The sequence below is a fragment of the Aythya ferina genome, assembly GCF_964211825.1.
Source record: "Aythya ferina genome assembly, chromosome: 1".
NCBI classification, from domain to species: Eukaryota; Metazoa; Chordata; class Aves; order Anseriformes; family Anatidae; genus Aythya; species Aythya ferina.
The window spans coordinates 2,919,829-2,933,140 of NC_140296.1; the positions used below are offsets into that span (position 1 = coordinate 2,919,829).

The 13,312-nt window shown below is 42.7% G+C and overlaps 1 long non-coding RNA gene across 1 annotated transcript; it reads right to left on the reverse strand.

The window, feature by feature from the left end:
• Positions 1-8,923: 8,923 nt before the first annotated feature.
• LOC311424700 lies at positions 8,924-12,586 on the reverse strand. Its single transcript, XR_014686164.1, has 3 exons — positions 12,518-12,586; positions 10,148-10,240; positions 8,924-9,378 (listed from the first exon to the last, which is right to left on the reverse strand). It is a non-coding gene; the product is annotated as an uncharacterized lncRNA (long non-coding RNA).
• Between the last annotated feature and the right edge of the window lie 726 nt (positions 12,587-13,312).

Sequence of the window (13,312 nt, forward strand, 5' to 3'; positions counted from 1 at the left end):
TTTTTTTTCCTTGCAAACCCTGCTTTTTGTAAGGGTAAGGCAGAGAACATGTCCCTCAGTGATTTTTTCTGCAGGTGTCCTCGTGTCCTTTCTACACCAATGATGGTAATAAAAGGCTGACAAGTGAAGTTTTGTGGTACTCTGGGACCCACAAACTTCCAGTGGCAGCATTTCTGCCAATGGAAACTGGACCCATAATCAACCATTTCCTAGGCTCCCAACCTCTTTTACAAGGTCAGGTGGATTACAGGGCTGTTCCGCTTTCCAGAATTAACCATCACATCATCCCTTCCCACCATATTTTAATTAATTTCTAAGTATCTTTTTTCCCTCTGTGTACAATTACCTTTGTAACAGCTCCCTTACCAATATAAACATCCTGGAAGAGTTGTGCTCCTCCCAAAATGTACTTTTCAGTTCTAGAAGACAGGGAAGGAAGAAATGACCTATGCAATATTTTCTTTGGTGGACTCCATAACTAGCTAATAAAATTAAATGAGCTCACATGCTTTCTTTCTTCTTTTCTTCACAAATTTGCCCAGATATTGCTCTGCATCGGTCCGGCAAGAGGACTACTGCCTTTCTTCTCCCATGGACCCAAGTCAGAAACCCAGCCTCACCATGCTGTACTTCCTACAAAAAACTGTAAAATAACAATAAAAAAAATAACACAGAAGCTTTATTTTTACAGCTTTCAAATGTAAAAATTATCATTAAAAACTAGGAAAACAAAAAACTGTCTCCAGAGAGTGATAGCAATTTGTTGGAAGAGATTTGCATGTGCTCTTGGTCTATTTTTTTGCTGCGTAGAAAAGGTAAAAACACATAGATATTTATTTCAAACGTTTTCATGAGTAAATAGACATCCGTCCTAACTGATGAAGACCCAAGATTTCTTTATAGGATTCACAGCATGTTATATATTTTCCTCTGCCTGATCTTGCGCTCATCTTCTAGTTTCTCTTTCATTTGGGAAAGGGTGAGTTTAAGCTGGCTCCAGAGCCTCAGACAGGAGGTTCATCATATGATGCACAAAGAGCTTGGCTATGGTTTTTGTGTAAGGAGGGTGAGCAATGGGGAAATGGAACTGCCGGGTGTCAGTGGACTGATGAAGGGAATCCAGACAAAGCACCATTTCAGGAGCAATGCATGGCCAAGCTGGGTGCCCAGCTGGGCAATACAAAACCCTCCCAGGCTGGCTTCTTGGGTTTTAGGCCATGCAGTGGGATGAATCACAACACCTTTTGTACTGCCCAAGTGCCCCTCTGGTAGAATGGGACTCTAATTCCTGTTGGTCTTAATAGAAATAGTAGAGAAAATGAGACTCAGGAGTGTTGGGTGCAGCCTAGGTGGGAACTCAGGGGGTATCCAAGCTTGGGACAAAAACCAAAAATTTATTGCAAATTCATCTGAGATTTTTGAAAAGCTGAAGACTTGAGTTTACTTCAGAAACAACAGGAAAGTACAGTCACATGAAGTGCAGATGATCCATTACTTCACCTGAGTTGATTCTCCCCAGCCACCAGACTTGCTGTGGTGTACTTGGGATCCCTCCCTGCACATGCACCCAAGTTTTCTGCCTACGTTTTTGCCAAGTTTTTCCTGCCAAGTTTTCTGAGAAGAAATGTCTCCTCATTTCCAATTTGAATCTCCCCTGGAATTAGAAATCAAGCTTTGGCATCCGGTGATGAAGTCGGTGTAGTCTTCTGTTGGATCACCCATTTCATTCAGGTTGTAAATTCTTATCTCCCAAAAGATTATCAGAAACAACACCTTGGTGCATCTCTACAACCTCACAGAGCAACAGGTGGGTGCTCCAAAATGTGGTACACAAAGTGCTGCAGTCCATGTCTCCTGGGCGAAGGGTGTGGAGCTTTCCTCTTGAACCTTTTGTGGTTGTTACGTGCTCTTTTCCTGAGATCCACACAAGACCAGTGTTATAGTCTCTCTCTCTCACTCTCTCTTTTTTTTTTTTTTTTAATGAGAAGAGAGATTCTTTGTGGTTTATTTCACTTACAGCCAGAAAATAAGAAATAGACCTCTTAGTTAAAAATTAAAATGAAAATGAAAAATGCAGAGTGCAGGAAAATGAGCGTTGGATGAAATGTTCCAGACTAACTCTGAGAAAAGCAAACTCCTATTTCTTAATGATCTTTATTTCTTAATGATCCATGGCCCTGAGCATCTGTCCCAAAATATTCAGGCTCCGGGCTGCCAGCAAAAGAAGGACTGGAGGTTAAGGGCTTGGACTAAATAAATTGTACTTGGCCAATAAAGGCCCTGGCTAAAGGGCTTAATGCAAGATGGATGAATATTCATCTCAGAGAAGAAAGTGATGCCAGTAGTTTGCTCAGATGTAACATTTTCACTGGAAATTGTGAATTTCATTGGAAAAATAAAGAACCCCATAATGCAATTTGCAAGTCACATCTGCATATTTTAAAATGAAAATAATAATAAGAAAAAAAAAGGTTGAGAGTCAGCTAGTCTGTAATGAAAGGAGGTGGGCTGGGACAGCTCTTAGCAAACTTTCAGCTGAGGTCTTGGCAGAATGGAAAATAAGGTAATTAATTAATTGGGTAATACAATTTCCAGCACAATGCACGATGCATGGCTCCTTTGACAAGGCTGTGTTTGTGCGAAGTGTTGTACCTCGTGGTCTTTAACTAAGCACAGGTGAAACGCTGAGTTTATTCACAAAGGTTGGGATTACTTCAGCTGTCATCACGGAACAGAAAGATAAACAGAAGATATAAAATCAACAAAGCTTTAAAAATACTCTCGGGCCTTTAGCCCATCTGGAAGTCGCTCGGCGGTTTACCAGGAACTGCAGACGTGGAGGAAGAGGACCGTGGAGGAAGAGACTGAAGCCAGCTTGAATCCACCCTGGTGGAAGAAATGGATTTCCTTTCCCAAACCCCGAGACATCCCAATGAAACACCCCAATGACACCTCTTGTCCCCATAAAGGTTTGGAGTCAAGGCAGAGAGGCTGAAAAATATCAAGAGGATGATTCTCTTGGCATGGTGGCTTTCATTCCCCCTCACAAAGATGCTAAGAAGGATGAAAGCTAGTTCTTTTTTTTTTTTTCTTCCCAGGGAAATTGCCAGCGGTTTACAGCTAGAGGAGATTGACTCACCAGTATAAATTGAAGGGTGTTTAGAGTCTGAAACAAAATAATAATGCAAATAGTTGGCTTGTCAGTAAGAGGGAAGTGAATTTTTGGCTCAGGCTGACTGGTAATAAGTGGGCTGGAGTAATCATAAAATCTGACTGTTAATTATATTAATCAGTGTATTAGGACAGGCAGGAAAGACCGGGCTGTGCTTCAATGACATACACAGGGAAAAATTGCTTCAGGGCTCTTGTTAATTAGCAGAGGGATACAGTCAGTGATGTATCATAGCTCCGATCCTGCATGCCAGTGAAGTTCATTAAAACTATTATCAAGTCACGTCAAATCTCAGTGCTTTGTGCTTTGTTCCCAGAGCGGTTGTCATTCTTTCCCTCGTTCCCCCAAATTCACACCAGTACAATTCCATAGGAATGAAAACTTCCATCAGAGTAAGTGTGTGTGGTGAAAATTTGGGGACAATTGGTGCCCTCACCACTCCTCCCAGTTACCCCATGAAAAAAAATGCAATCGATACGGTGTCATCCCACATACGAATGGGGGTGGCTCTGTGGATAGCAACGACTGCCTCGCTAATGACTAAGGAAATTGATTTCTTCCTCCACTTCACCGGGAACTCAGTGCCACACAAGGTTCATCGACATTTACCGAAATCTCGCTGCCCCTGGAGTTTTCTTTCCCAGAGCAATTTCAGTGTATCTGAGAACTGCTTGTAGCATCGCTGTGACTATTAACAGCCAAGCTTTGGGGTTTTGTTCAATGCCATGCCTAATTATCTCTTATTGCACAATGCAGAACAAAGCTGAGGGTTACCTTTTCACGCAGGGCTAATCCTGACCTTTGCTACCTGTCTCTTTTTTTAGCACGGTTTCATTGGCTTTCTACCCAAAGTGCTGCACACATCTCAAGGTAAATGCAAGTCTTTGTGCCCAATTATATATGTGCATTGATTGGCTTCTTCTCTCCAGCCCTTTAGTCTTACCTCACTGTAGTAAAGTCCCACGAGTCTTTTTCTCTGTTTCTGGGTGTTTGCTTTTGACCAGGAATAGCAGGTGAATTGGGATTGAATAATTATTTATCCGGAAGCCTGCACTGCACGGTGGTTTGTAAATGTCACAGTCTTTTAATCTGAAAGACAAATCTTATCTGGTGTGTGGGAATAAGGCATAAAAGTTGCTGGTCAACATGATCTTTTTGTCCTTTAGCAAAGAAGCCTCAGGCTCCAAAGCTGTATGTAAATCATTGTTTTTCACCACATTTACCACTTCATGTACCATTAAGTACAGGAACAAGAAGGAGGCCCCTGGGAGGGGCACGAAGACTGGATTTTGGTATCTTCTACCCCAAAGGTACCAGACTTTGCTCCTGTTCTACATGGGGGCTGCAGAACATAAGGGATCAACACCATGCACAGCCACTGTCAGCATTTTGAGGTGCCCTTGTGCTGCACGGTGCTTGAGTTGCTGCCTTGGCAGGCTGCTGAGAGCCTCCTCGGTGGTTTCACCTCCCGTGGTGGTTTCCAGGCTGTTCATCAGAAACAGCCACCAAACCAGCCCCTGGGGACGTCCCCACCTTGCACACGGTGAAATCAAGAGGTGTGTATCTGGAGGGGGATCTGCAATGGTCCTTGCAGCAATGTCAGGGGCTGAAACCACGGCTGGTGCAAGCCCCATCCCATCCCCAGCTTGTGCAGGTCAACAGAGCCATGAATGATGGAGAAGCATGAATATACCCAAGCTAAGGACTGCCCCTGAGCTCAGATGCTTAGGGTTCACTTCACTCATCACTGCAGTGCTGTTGACTGTTTTGCTGTTTGTTGGTGTGCAGGTTTGGTAGAAGAGGATTGGAGTTGCAGAGGGTTGGCTTGGCTTATAAGGAGTTCCATCAATGCTAGAGGGACATCCATCGGGGCTGAGGATGGGGCTTCCTATAGCCCAGAGGTCTGCGGGGTTGTCTCAGCTGTAGTCAATTACAAGGACTTGCAGGTGGTGAAGGTTCGGCAGGATTTCAGTGTGTCTTCACCCAATTTGTGAGATTCATTTCCGAGAAGGGCAGGATGTATTTGCCAACACGCTGCCGCCTTCGCACACAGTGAGAGTTTGTTGCGAGCCTCACAAAGCCGGTCTCGGTTGGCACGGCCTCTGCCAGCAGATGTGGAGGGGGAAAAAAATCCCCCAAACCTGTTGGTGCTGCTGTGCTCCAAGATGAATGACGCTAGCACTGAAATTACGGGCAAGCAGTCAGAGAGGTATGATAAGATGTTTCCTCCGGTGGTAAGGTCCCCATTGCATAGGCTGCTTCCATTTCTTCATTTCCTCTGTTCTGGTCTGATGGTGCATTCTGCTTTCGGTCTTATCTAGCAACCTTCAGGTCTGCAGAGCAGCTTTCGTTTTAATTACGTTTACCTGTGCCTAGTTTCAAACCATGGCTGAGGTCGCCTCGCGTCTGTGCCTGGTGGAGCCTAGGTCCTCATTCACAGAAAAGGGCCTGAAATGTAATATTGCAGCATTCCACCCCATTAACCGCTTCTGAAGCTCACGGGGTCACAGGTGAGGCCTGGAGGTAACAAGCATTTGATTTCTTCACTCCTAAGACCTCTAAGCGATGTTTTCAGCCTCCAGCATGGGATGGACCCACATCGGGTTTTGCTGAGGGCTCAGGTTTCTTAGGCTGCTGTTCCAAATTCAGCTGAAACTGAACACAAAGACACACAGCTGCTGTCTAGGAGTGATCTGATGGGAGAGCTTAACAAATGGAAGCATATAGAGCATTAAAAAAATTTAAAAAATGACGTTGTAATGTCCTAAGCTGTGTGCTTCTGCCTAGATAGAGGTGTCATGCTGTCCCCCTCCAAACTGTGAGGGCTCTGGGATGTGTCTGCAGTGAGCAGTAGTTTCTTGCTATGAAACTGTGGCTGAACTCAAACAGTGACTGCCAAGATATGAGGGAAATCATCTTGTGCAAGTTTTTGCTTTCTCCAAGTTGTTCCTTCTTAGCAAGTTTCCCTGGGCTGTGCTCGGCCTGAGGAGAGCAGGCCACCTAGGCCCACACTGACTCACGCTTTCACCTCACATTGGTAAAAACCACGGAAAGCCAGGCCAAACACACTTCTTGCACAAAGTCCAACCACTTCCAGCTAGATTTTCTTCCCTTCTTTTCCAGTCTTTCATGAATTCTTTCCATTCTTCAGATTCAGTTGCTTAGGACTCATCTCACTGCTTGTGGTTCTGATGTCACTGTAACTCCCTGGAGGTGCAAGCTGGTTGTGTTGCTGTTGGTGTAAAGGTGGTTGGATCTGCAGAACTTGGTGCAGGGCTTGGTTTGATCCCTCCTCTGTCTTCCTACCAGATCCACACCATCTCTTGGTGGTAGATAAGGAATCACAGCAGTGTTTTGGGCCAACACTGGGTGCATGGCCTTCCAGAGAAGAAGCGATAGAAGGCAGCCTCGGGTTTTGTTCTCTATCTTGTAATATGCAATCACGGCATTGTTGCAGCCAAAACACAACCACAGAGCTCTGATTGGGTTTCCTTTGTGGAGCAGAGGGCTCTCAGATACACTGGGGGAGGCCACCACATGCTTTGGAGATGATGACCAACACATCTTTCACTGCCCAACTGAACTTTCACTCAACGTGCTGTTGGGGAGAGGAGCAGCGATGGGGGCTGTGGTCTCCTCAGGAGCCCTGGGGAGTTCAGAGGTGCTCTGCAAAGTGCTTCTCAGGATGACTTTGAGGTCGGGGTTGGTGTCTCCAGGCGTGCACAGCCTTTCCATCACCTCTAGCCCACACTGGATCAGGCCCAGGATGCATCATTGCAGCTGCAATGTGCAGTGTGAGTCTTTGTATATGGGGCCGTGTTACCAAGTGAGTTTTCTTTTGAGAATAGAACTGGTTGTGCAGCAAGATCGTAGGTTTACAGGGAGGGGTAATATAAGCTGGCTAATTTTTTAAAAAACTAGACACCCCCACCCTTTTCCTCTTGAGTTTAATTTTTACAATGGTCTGTCAGGTTTGTTGCCAAATATCAGTTCATCACTTTTGTGTGTGTGTACATGTGTGTGAAACGTTTGCAGCTGGGGACTTTCCATGGGACGGTTTGTTTGGAAAGAGTGATGTAAATTGTAAATTACGTCTTAATATGTCTTAAAATATCTGAGCCTGGGAAAACACGTCATTTTACTAAAGATAATGCGGATGCTCAGAAGCTCAGCAGGTATCTGGTGAAAACTCACACCAGCAATGAAAGTCATGGTTATTTTTAAGACTGCTTGTTAAAAGGTATAGGTGACCCTAAAAATGACATCATTAAATTTATGCATGTGATAATTATTATTTTTTCTTTTTAACTTCCTACTGGTAACATGACCATATAAAAGAATAGTTGAGTAGAAATAAATGACAAGTAAACATTTTAAATGAGATTTCAATAAGCAACTAGTAAATTTGCTACATTTCTTTCAATTTATTACTCAAATACAGAAGAAAACACGTTCTGTATCGAAAACCAACATCGTGAGCAAAACATCCTTTTGTGCAATCCGTTGATTTTTAGGAGAGTGACGATGCTGAGAGATTTGGGGTTTGCTGTCCCAGATGATCCCACTGCTATTCTGAGTATTTCCTAACAAAAGCAGACAAGATGGTAAACCAAATTCATAATGTAAATTCCTATAATTCAGTGAAAGTTCATCAGAAATCTTGGTTAAATGACTTCTTACCAAATTAATGTTCTCTGGTTTTAAAGGAAATGGCATAAGGGATGTGTATATTTTTGTACATATTTGTTTACTCTAGACTTATTATGCAATAAAAGTAAAAACATAGTTTGCGTCTTGAAGGAATTCATGGGATTTTTACACATAGAGGATATTTAAAATGATTTATTGTTATTATTTAGAACCTCCTCAAGGGAAATGGGCCATCATCTAACTGACACTTACCTAATTTGAACAAAAATCTCTACTGTCTTTACCACAAATTCCCTACTGAAATGCAACTGCTTTTGAGATGTAACATTCACAAGTATTTCATAGTTCATTGCCCCAGACCTTTTACATTCTGTAGATATGCAAGTGGAAGAAAATTTAAACCACAGAATTTTCTAGACCAACATTTTAAAACCAGGTTCTCAAATTAGGCTTTTAAATCTATCTTTAGATACTTGAGTTTGAAAGTATTTCAAAGGTGCTGAGCACCTCTGCTTTCCATTGACACAGAAAAATTCTTGACACTTCTCTGAATGAGATCACATTTCTCAGAAAGCCTAAGTATGGCTGTAGGCACCCAGTTTTGACTCATTTGCCTGAAAATTTCATGGTAAAACTGAGTTTCCAACACAGAGACTGTAAATAATTACTGAAGCGAACCGCAATGCTATGGGGTCTTGTGAAACAAATGCATGGTAGTTGTGATCTGTTATAGAGGAATGAAGGTTTACCAAGGAATTTGACCAAAAAAAAAAAAAAAAGTGCCAAAAACATCTCCAGGAAAGGTAACTGACAGTTATATTGGAGAATTATATTTATTGATTTTCTAATGTGCCCATAATGTAGGGGTTATTACAGAGTCTTTACAAATCATAGCAGAAGACAAGGAACACCAGAGCATCGCTCCCCTTCATGATCTGAATTCAGCTGGGACCAGCAAAGAACAGAGCTTTGCACCAGGGTGAGGAAAAAAAACCCTTTTGGGGTCTTTGGGATGAAAACCTTATTTCAGTTGAAGGCACCACTCCCCAGTTTCAAGCTTTCTGGTGGTCTCACTCCAGAAGCATTGCAAATTCCCTCATTGCTTGCAGCTCTCCGTGCTGTGCCTGCTGGAGCCATCCCTACAACAAGGAATAAACCCCAGTCTCTAAGATAAGGACACCTATACAGCTGCGAGCAGTTCTTCTCTTTGCTTTTGCAAGTGCATACTGCCCCAGATGAACACCTCTGGGGTGATGATTTTCCCCACAGGAACCTGGCCACTGTTGAAATATCCTGAGACCACCAAGCACAGACCAATGGATCATCTAGAGATGACAATATGCTTTCGTTACCACCAGCTTTCTCCTAAAACCCACAGTTCGTAGCACTGGTACAACTGGGTGTGCTTTGAGTTCAGCCCCTGGAGCTGATACCATTTGTCCCAAGTCTCAGATCCATGGGGAATTTGTCAGATTTCCATTCCTCCTGCCAGGAGGAAGCACCAAGAGCAGTCCAGGTGCTCTGCTGTTGTTTTGAACTCAGAATTGCAGCAGCAACTGTGAGAATAAACAGTAAGACAAAAGGTAAATTCCAGGATATTTTAGGTCAGGTTTTCCAATCGGGGTGTTTCAGCCTTCCATGCTTTGTGGAACATATTGTAGGATGTGAAATGATTTGCATCTCCTGTAAGCCTTGTACACACAGCGTGAGGCTCATCCCCCAGAGATCCCCCATAGTTTTCATTGTGGCCGACAATCTTATTGCAACAGAAAGTTGCTACACATCCTGTAGTCCACAATGTATTGACATCCTGTTGCTACAGAGATTTAAAAATGATGAATAACAACTTCTGAGTCAGTTAAAGTAGTCAGATCTCAGACCAGAGTACAAGCTTTTAATTATATTGTATTATATTATATTATTTATTTCATTTTTTGTTAATTAAATGAATGTCACTTTTAAATGAGCTTCAGATTTTGCTGCAATAGCTAGCTGGCTGTCAGGTCTTGGGCAAACCCTAGATGTGATACCTCACACACAGCTTTAGATGTGTGCTGTGTTGCTGTCTATATATGACACAGTCACCCATGACTCCCTTTGCAGTCAGCAGGGAGAAATAATCACTTTTCGGTTGCAATTCATCTTATTTGTTTTAGATGTCTGCTTCCATGGGAGGTAAATCGCACCCCAGGAGTGCTGGCATCTCCCCTTAGTTAGAGGGAGAGCCCAGGGTGACTCAAACCCTAATCAGGGGGAGAATTTTGGTCAGACTGATCCCAGTCCTGTTATCTGTGCCTCTATTTTGTATCTGTAAAATGGGTTTACCTGGGTCCACGTGGTCACTCGGTGGATGTCCAAGTTCCTCGAATGCAAGCGGTTACTTGTAAGTGGCAGCTGCTGTTTTTCTCTGTGAAGGATCTGGGGGGTTCAGAAGTGATGAAATGCAATGTGGGATGTAATGTGTTTCATACAGTTAGGCATTCATCAGTTTGTGGTAGTGCTTAAAAGTCAGAAGAATGAAAAATGAAACTGTAGGAGCCCACATCTAAGAGATTCCAGTGGTATTTGAACTCTGGTTTCCATCGTAATCATTCCAAATAGACTTCAAGAGAGATTTAGGAAGCCCCACTTTTTATTCTTAAACATGCAATAAACATATCCTCAGGTTTCCCCAGAGAATGTGGCCAGGGGTGTTTTGCTGTCTTTGCACTTGTTAAGCATCAGAGATGGAAATGAAGACCAAAGATTGGGCATTGGTCTATTTGCAGTTCACTAATGATAATTTAGTTCCTGCAGTGTTTTCCAGAAGTTCCTGGGATCTACTTAAACAACGTAAAGCCTTTCTTCCTATGGAATAAGACACATTGAGGTTCGATAACACTATTTATATTGGCAAAATTTCTCTGTCACGCTAACAGATGTAAATTCAGGTTATTACAGGTAAACCCACCCCCCATCTCAATCAGGAAGCTGTCCAGCTGCAAAGCAATCACTACATCACAAGGTTTGGATATGCTCCCTCCAGATACTGACTTAGGTTGGGTAGGGGAGGAAATCTTGACCTTTTTCTGCTACCAGCGAAAATACACCTAGTCATGACACTGGAAAGGTAAAGTGAGTACAGGCTAACTCAGTGCGAAGCAGAACGTGGATGTGAAGTGCTGACTTCAGACTGAAACAATGACAAATCATTAAAAAAGGTTTAGCAGATGTTTCTTATAGAGGGAAGGGAAGGGAAAGGAAGGGAAGGGAAGGGAAGGGAAAAAGGGAAGAGAAAAAGGGAAGGGAAAAAGGGAAGGGAAGGGAAGGGAAGGGAAGGGAAGGGAAGGGAAGGGAAGGGAAGGGAAGGGAAGGGAAGGGAAGGGAAGGGAAGGGAAGGGAAGGGAAGGGAAGGGAAGGGAAGGGAAGGGAAGGGAAGGGAAGGGAAGGGAAGGGAAGGGAAGGGAAGGGAAGGGAAGGGAAGGGAAGGGAAGGGAAGGGAAGGGAAGGGAAGGGAAAAGAAAAGAAAAGAAAAGAAAAGAAAAGAAAAGAAAAGAAAAGAAAAGAAAAGAAAAGAAAAGAAAAGAAAAGAAAAGAAAAGAAAAGAAAAGAAAAGAAAAGAAAAGAAAAGAAAAGAAAAGAAAAGAAAAAAGGCATCGAGAGATTGCTGCTTTCAGTCACCCCCCAGGAATTTCCCTTCATGCAACATTAAATTCATGACTAAGACTTCTTTTCCGACCAGTCTGTGCTGTAATGGAGTAAATGAAAACAATCTTGACTGCGTGGAGCAATAATTGTTTGCACCATTATTATTTATTTTTTTCCCCAGAACATTAAGATTATCAGATTACGACTGGAAAAAAATGATGTAGGTAAAAAAAAATAAATAAATAGCACAAATATACATACACCCAAAATATCCCCAGGCTCAGAATTGCAAACTGCTCCTGCTGAGTTGTTGGAACCGGCATGAAAACCACTCCCACACTGACAGTGTGGCTGGACTGCTAATGGCAACACCTTTGCTGTTGCTCGAGGAATTTTGTTTTCTTCCAGAGCTTTCTTTTACAGCTAAGGACCTCAGGAGCCTGAGGTCCTCTGCTCCAGCCCTACACAATAGCAAGAATAGGTTTCCATGCTCTGTTTGCTATAGTTTATCTACTGTTTATCTGCATTTCATTAATGTTTATCTGCATTTCAGCAAAGTACCTTTGAACACTTTTCTGCAGCAAAATATCTCACATTATTTGTGATCTAGAGCTGATTTTTCAAGAGAAACCTTTATCTTTAGGTTCCAGTAATGTCTGAAGACTTCATCTAAGGTCATATGAAGGCTTTTCTGTATGAGACATTCTACAAATATGGACTAAAAATGCATAACTAACAAAAGTAGTTAAAAATATTATTTTTTAGAGGTCTAGGGCATAGCAAATATGTCCATTGTAGATGGGACCTGATCTTTTAGCCCCGAAAGGAAGAAGATATAAAATATAAGATATAAGCATAACTTGAGAAGAGGCCTGAATAAGAAAACCGGATTGTATTTCATCATGTCCTAAAAATAAATATGCATGGAGGGATATAAAGTTGGGGAAGGTGGATAAAATGATTTTAAATGATTTAATGACTGGCAAGAAATCTTCGCTTTGTATTTGTCAGGGTGAGAGTAAAGGACATTGGAATAACAGAAGCACAAAGATAATGAGAGCATCGTACCTGTGTGGGTAGTTAGGAGGGGCCATATCGTGAATGTGTGTAACACAGAATCTGCAAAATGACGTATAGCCTGGAAGGAAAAACTCAGAAAGTCTGAAGCCGAAGACAGCACTATGGGAAAACTCTGATGTCTTCCAGGCTTTCAGGTCACCCTGACCTCAGCTTTTTTACGGCCTTAAAAATGTCCATTTCCTTTAATGGAATAAAAGCCTTTTATGGCTTTTGGCCACAGTCCTGAGCTGGTGGGGAGAGGGATTGTGGCACTTGTTTGTCTGCAGAGCCACAGAGCAGGGTAGCTGGGTGGCTTGTGCTCATCACTGTGCACTCTGCTAGGTATGCTCAGGACGTCTCTTTGTGTGCTCGTTCATTGGCCTGCTCATCTGTAAAGGGTGGCTGATAAGGAGTCTTGATTTTTTATTTTATTTTTTGCAGGTTTTTGAGATATCCTGATGCGAAATGCAGGTTCTGTGTTGATGTGTTGTCCTCATGTTCCTGTGATGCTGCTGTCAAAGGAGGCTACACTCTAGGGAGCATCTTATAGACACCCTCCTGCAGGCTCTAGCAAGTGGTATCAGACCGCATAATAAGCAGCTTTTTACACAGGTCTTAGCTCTCTTATCTAAACTAAATGGCATCCTAATGTGTGGAAATTAACATGTGTGTTCCATGCTAATGCTTACTCAGCCATTCCCTGTATGTTTTTCTAATCCGGGTTCACTAAGGGGACAAACATATCTTGTTTTATTCTCACAGCCTGTATGTTCTGAATAAGGTACCTATCTGATGAATTAGATC